The sequence below is a fragment of the Marmota monax genome, unplaced genomic scaffold (genome assembly GCF_021218885.2).
Source record: "Marmota monax isolate L192 unplaced genomic scaffold, Marmota_monax_Labrador192_F-V1.1 WCK01_AAM20220418_F8-fsc00004, whole genome shotgun sequence".
In the NCBI taxonomy this organism is placed as follows: domain Eukaryota; kingdom Metazoa; phylum Chordata; class Mammalia; order Rodentia; family Sciuridae; genus Marmota; species Marmota monax.
The window spans coordinates 2,887,004-2,894,172 of NW_026692881.1; the positions used below are offsets into that span (position 1 = coordinate 2,887,004).

General features: G+C 32.9%; 1 non-coding gene across 1 annotated transcript; it reads left to right on the plus strand.

Moving 5' to 3' along the window:
- Positions 1-2,020: 2,020 nt before the first annotated feature.
- Positions 2,021-2,122, plus strand: LOC124096602 (U6 spliceosomal RNA). Its single transcript, XR_006852907.1, has one exon. It is a non-coding gene; the product is annotated as a U6 spliceosomal RNA (small nuclear RNA).
- Positions 2,123-7,169: the final 5,047 nt, after the last annotated feature.

Sequence of the window (7,169 nt, forward strand, 5' to 3'; positions counted from 1 at the left end):
AATTGGTATCAGCCTAAATGTTCATCAGTAATACAGTGGTTAAAATAATTGTGGAGCTCTCACGTTCTAAAATGTTATGCAGTAACAATGAACAATCTACCTGCAGCAACTTGCAAATTTTCACAAACAATATTTAGTGAAAAAAATACATTTTGAAAACTGTATTTTCTAAAGATGACACTTGTAGTTCAGATCTTGAATGTCCTCCAAAGGCTCATGTATTGAAGGGTTGGCCTCCAATGAAGCTATGCTCAGAGGTGGGACTTTTGGGAAGCTATTGGAACATGAAGGCTCTGACCTCATCAATGGATTAATCCACTAATGGATTCATCATTGAATGGACGATTGGGAGGTGGTGGAAACTGTGGGAGGTGAAGCCTTGTTGGAGGAAGTAGGTCATTAGGGATTGGAAGAAATAAGTCACTGCAAGTGTGCCCTGGAAGGGTATATTTAGTCCCCAGCTCTTTCCCACTTTCTCTCCCTTTTTGCTTCCTGGCTGCCTGAGCAGACTCCTCTATCACACACTGCCAGTGTTCTGCTTCACCTCAGACCCATAGCAATGGAGCCAGTTGATTAAAGTCTCTGAAACCATGAGTTGACTTCTCTTTCTCAGATATATTTTGAGTTCTCTTTCTCAGATACATTTTCACAATGACAGAAAGCTAACTCAATGACTGTGATGATATCTTGCCTGCCTTCCACCAACTACCCAACTGTATTCAGGCAATTCTTCAATAAGCAAGTCACCATTTTATAATTTTTACTTTACTGTTATTAGTTTTCTTTTGCCCCTTCAAGATAATATTTCTTTGTATAATAGCAGATGAAATCTCACCTTCCAAGCATCTTGATTTTCAATCTTTGTAACTTGCTTCAGTCTTATGAATTCCAAGACTATATGATAAATTTTCATTGTTTATAGCTACTACATTTGTAATAAAAAATCTTAGAGGTGATAAACATAAATGAAGGATTGAGAATGCTTGCCTAGCATGCCTAAGGGCTCTAACCCTTAGTTTAATACCCAGAAGTGGGGAAAAAAAAGTCTCATCAACAATTATAGAAATGCAAAGACAAAAAAAGTAAAATAGTGCTGATTAAGTAGCACACAAAAAATTTAAAGAATGTATTGTATTCATTATTGTAAAGGAGGGTATAATTTGGGCTCGCTCAAATGCTACTGGTATATGTATCAATTATTTAGATAATTTTAGTATAATACATCAAATTTAAAAATTCAGATACTAAATGACCAGAATTTTATCAAATAATCCTATTTCTAGAAAAGTATTTTAAGGAGTTCTGAAATTCAAACCAAAGATATCCAACATTATATTTTTGTAAGAATGAATAAACTGAAACATACCAAATATGCTTTTACAGGTTATAAAACTTATATTAAATGACAATTTTGCAAGCATTAACAAAACTAAGGTCTTAACATACACTTCCATCAAAATAACTCCAAAATGTATATTTGCAACAAGAAAAAGTATTCCAAGAATATAAACACAGCATATTACTTAGCATATAACTAAATATTACAGAACATAATACTTAAATACAATATAACCATATAAATATGTGTATGCAGACACATAGTAAAATAATTTAAATCATAAGCACAAAACTTAATTTTTAATTAATTGAAGTAGAATATATAAATATATATGTATATATGTGCATATCTATACACATATGTATATAAATACATATATATATATATATATATATACACACACACACACATATATACCTTTATTCTTCAATACAAACTTACTCATGTTTATCTTATCCAATTCAAACATGATTCTTTATAAGGAAAATTAAATATAAATGTGTGGCAAACTGCTAGACATATGTAAAATTTAAGTTGTGACAAAACATACAGAAGTGTAAGAAAAACAAAAAGGAATAACAAATAGCATCTACATAATGAGCTTGTAACTCTGAAATGCACATATAATGGCTAGATGAAACCATTCAGCCTGTGCTTGTTTCAGTAGCACACATTAAATTGAGATAATACAGAGACGATTAGCAAATTGAGATAATACAGAGACGATTAGCATGGTCCCCATGCAAAGATGACACACAAATTAACAAAGCATTCCACATTTTTACCAGGAATTCTAGCCAGAGCAATTAGACAAAGGAAGGAAATAAAAAGGATAAAAATAGGAAAGGAAGAAGTCAGATTATCACTGTTTGAAGATGATATGATACTATATTTAGTAGATTCAAAAAGCTCCACCAGAAGGCTATTAGAGCTAATAAACTCAGCTAAGTAGCTGGATACAAAATGAAGATAGAAAAGTCATTAGCTTTCCTATACATTAATAATGAATCTTCTGAGAAAGAAATCAGGAAAATAGTCCCAGGAATAAATCTAACCAAGGAGGTAACAGACCTCTACAATGAGAACTTTAAAACATAGAAGAAATCGAAGACATCAAGAGGGTGGGAAGACCTCTCACGTTCTTGGACAAGCAGAATTAATATTGTTAAAATGGCCATATAACTAAAAGCAACATACAGATTCAATGCAATTCCCATCAGAACACCAGTGATATTCTTTATAAAACTAGGAAAAAAAAAAAAAAAACAGCCCTAACATTCATTTGTAAGAATAAAAGACCCAGAATAGCCAAAGCATTTCTAAGCCCAGAAAACAATTCAGTAGGCATCACAACACTGGATTTCAAACTATATTACAGAGCTATAGTAACAAAAACTGCATAGTACTGGCATAAAAACAGACACATAGACCAAGGGAAGAGAACAGGATACACAATGAAAACCCACACTATACTGTCATCTGATCCTTGATAATGGTGCTGAAAACATACAGTGAATGAAAAACAGCCTTCTTAACAAGTGGTCCTGGGAGAACTGATTATCCATATGTAGATGAATGAGATTAGATCCTTATCTCTCATCCTCTACAAAGGTCAACTCAAAATGGATCAAAGACCTTGGAATAAGGAAAATGCAACTCCTAGTAGACAAGGTAGAGTCAACACTCAAAAATATAGGTGAAGGCAAAGTTTGGGTTGGAATGTCAGATAAGTGCAGGTAGGACTAATACAACATATGGGAAGGAATTTATCTAGAAGAAATTAAGACTGAGATGTGCAATTTATGTTCTAGAAACATGGATTTATATCACCTTATCATCATTTAAAATAAACCCCTACATTCCTTCCCTTCCAGTTCCCATGAATTTACACCTCTGTCTTAGGAGAAAAGCTTATAACAACTGTTGTAGAAAACAAAATTACTCCTTAATCTTAAAAACAAAAAAACAAGACAGAATGGCTGAGTATGACTTTGGCATGACAGCTGCGCAGAGAGAAGTGTAGCCATTGTTACAAAAGAATACCCTGCATTTTATTGCAGGGGCAGAGGAGCCTAGCCCCCTCTGAATGCAGGGAACTCTATAAACTACAAGGAGCAGAAGGTAGGTACATGCTGTGCCGTCACTCATCCTCTGGCATAGAGCATGAGAAAAGTGCCAGCTGTGAATTGCATAATCAGCAGAACCGCAATCATGGATACATTTGATGGGGCCCAGAATCCGGCTAGAAAAAAAAAAAAAAAAAGAAGAAATGTTATTTTAAATGATTGAGTGGCAAATAGAACAGGAGGAAAGAGATGGCTTAGCAACACAACATGGGACTAAAATTCGATTTTAACTTTATATTTAAATAATAGGCAATCATCTGTCTCCTTAAACATTCACCACATCTCTTAAATGCATAAGAGGTGATGTGGTGGATGCTATAATACACTACCTAGTTACCACATCCAGAATGTATTCTCTGACTACCTAGAGTGATGCAGAATGCACCTCCCAGATGACAATCCTTTCAGGGAATTGCTTCAGCTAAAGAAAACTACCCTGAATAAGGTCATGAGCAGCCTATATTTAGGAATATTTATTGCAAGTGAAGAAAGAAAGAGGGGGGGAAGGAAGGAAAGAAAAGAAAAGAAAATAGAAATTAATAAATGAATAAGAAAGCTATCTTCAGCAGAACTACTCTTCAAAAATGAAGGGTAAGCCATGGTATTGCTAGATAAACAAAGCTGACAGAATTTATTACTAGTCTTAAAAAAATGCTAAATGTGATCTTTACAGAGACTTTCAGGAATCCATTAGATAGCATTAGGATTTTTCAATAAAATAGATCAATTCCTAAAAGATACAATCTACAAAATTGATGCAAGAAGAAATGCAAAATCAAATTCACACAAATAAATTAAAACAAAGAAAATACTTCATATAATGAAAAGCCTAGTTCTGAAGGACACCCCTGATGAACTCTACTAACCATTTAAAGAAGAATCAACAACTACTCTTCAAAAGCTCTTACAAAAACTAAAAGAAGAAAGAATACTTTCCGACTCATATTTTGAAGCTATTATTACCATAATCATTTCTTTTCTAGGGTTTTATTTTTCATGGTTTTAGTCATCGACTGTCAACCATGTCCTGAAAATATTAAATGGAAAATTTCAGAAACAAAAAATTTATATATTCTAAATAACTTTCTATTGTAGTATATTGTTTTAATTTTTATCATAACATTAGTTATCGTTGTTCATTACTGTGTCTAATGTATAAATTAAACTTTATCATGGGTATGTATGTATAGGAAAAGACAGCATAAATAAAGTTCTATGCAACAGATTTCAGGCATCCACTAGGTTTTAGAATGTAATCCCTGGAGATATAGGGGAGATATTCAGCTCTGATATCAATACCAGACAATGATATAGTAAGAAAAAAAATATTGTTTTGCTTTACAGATCAAAAATTTTCTACAAAACACTACAACAACACCAGCACCATATAAAAGGAATATAAAAGGAATTACACACTGTGAACAAGGATAATTTGTTTTAGGAAAGTAACATTGGTTCAATATGCTAAAGTTGATCAATAAAAGGGGCTGGGTGCGGCACATACTTGGAATCCCAGGTACTTGGGAAGGTGAGACCGGGGGACTGCTTAAGCCCAGGAATTCAAGGCTAGCCTGAACAACATATGAAGGCCCTGTCTCAAAAAGAAATAATAATTAATCAACTTAATAAATGATAATAGAACCAAGGAGAATAAAATGATTATTGTCGTGGAAGCAGAATTGCCATTTGACAAAATGCAATACCATCTCACGGTTTGAAAGAACAAAATCAAAACCAAACTAGGAATAGAGAAGAAAATTATCAACCTTAAAAAGAGCATCTACAAAAAACAAACAAGCAAAACTCTCAGGCAACAGAATATTTGGTAGTAAAAGGTTAAATATTGCCCAAGATCAGAAACAACCCATGGATGTCTACTCTCATATAATATATCATTAAATATATCTCAAATGATCTTGGCACCCTTATTAAAAATCAACTGGTTGGTGGTACATGACTGTAATCCCAGTGGCTCCTCATATCATATACAAAATTATCTCAAAATAAATCAAAAATCAACATGTCAAAAACAAACTATAGAATATTTAAAAGACAGCATATGGGTAAATACTATTTAACTTGAGTTAGGCAGTGGTTTCTTACACCACAAGTAAGAAAAAAATAGACAAATTGAGAAATTTTATGCATAAAAATGCATTATAAGGAAATTGAAAAAAATGATCCACAGAAAACGAAAATACTTGCAAATTTTATATCTAACAAAAGTATAGAGTCTTAAATATAGAAAGAACTCTAAAAATTCAACAGCAATGACAAAAAATACAACCCAGGCAAGCATGATGGTGCATTCCTGTCATTTCATCTACTCAGGAGACGCAAGAGACCCACAAATGTGAGGCCAGGCTGGGCAAAACTTTCAAAAAAAAAAAAAAAAGAAAAGGGGATATAACTGAACATGACTATGTAGGAAATACTTGCCTAACGTATAACATGCACAAGTCTCTAGCATAAAGAATATAAAACTTAACAAATTGATAATTTCAATAAATATTTTTCCTAAAGAGATATACTGATGGCCAACAAACATGAAAAGAATTATTATTATTAGGCCAACAAACATGAAAAGAATTATTATTTAATGAATTATTATTCATTAAAGAAATGGAATTCAAAATCACAATGCAACAATTTCAAATGCATTAAGGTGGTTATCACTTTTTATAAAAGGAGGACTAAATATTGGGGAAGATGTGGAAATATTGAACTTCTCACAATTGACAGCAGAAATCTAAAATGTGTAGTATTGTGAAAGATAAGGTGCGAGTTTCTCAGAAGGTTAAGCATAGATTTACTATATGAGAAAAAAATGCCTGCCCTAAATATATATTCAAGAGAACTGAAAATATATATTTATCCCAAAATTCATATATGAATATTAGTAAGTAATATGAGACATAATAGACACAGCTCAAATATCTACCAAATAAAGAATGAGGAAGCAAGTGAGGAATATCTATACAATAGAATTTTTTACTCACAAGAGGAAATTATGTACTGATTTGTGCTACAACATAGATTAATCTTGAAAACATACTGAAAGAATCTAGTTTCAGCTGGGCATGGTGGCACATGCCTGTAATCCTAGCAGCTCTGGAAGCTGAGGTAGAAGGATTGTGAGTTTAAAGCCAGCCTCAGCAACTTAGCAAGGCCTTAAGCAACTCAGTGAGACCCTGTCTCTAAATAAAATACAAAAAAGAGCTAAGGATATGGCTCAATGGTTAAGTGCTCCTGAGTTTAATTTCTGGTCTCCCCATACCCCCCCAAAAAAGAATCTAGTTTCAAAAGATCACTTATATTATTCCATTTGTATGGTATGTCCGGAGTACGCAAATCAATACAGACAAGAAGTCGATTAGTAGTTGCCAGGGAATGGGAGTGACAGCTGATGGATACTTTCCGCATGGCGAAAATTTTCTATAGTTCTATAGTTGTGATGTGTACATAGCTTTGTTCATATACTAAAAACCATTGAATTATGTTCTTAAAATGGTGAATTTAATGATATGAACTGTATTTCCACTGAAAAAAGAAAATGAAGTAATGTTTATGAAATAAAGAAATAATATGGAATGTGGACTTCTGTGACATGTGGATTTCTTTTGAACTATGGTAGCAAATTTGTAAGAATTTTAGCATTTCTCACTTCTATCACCATAAACTAATGGTGTAAAACCATAAAACCA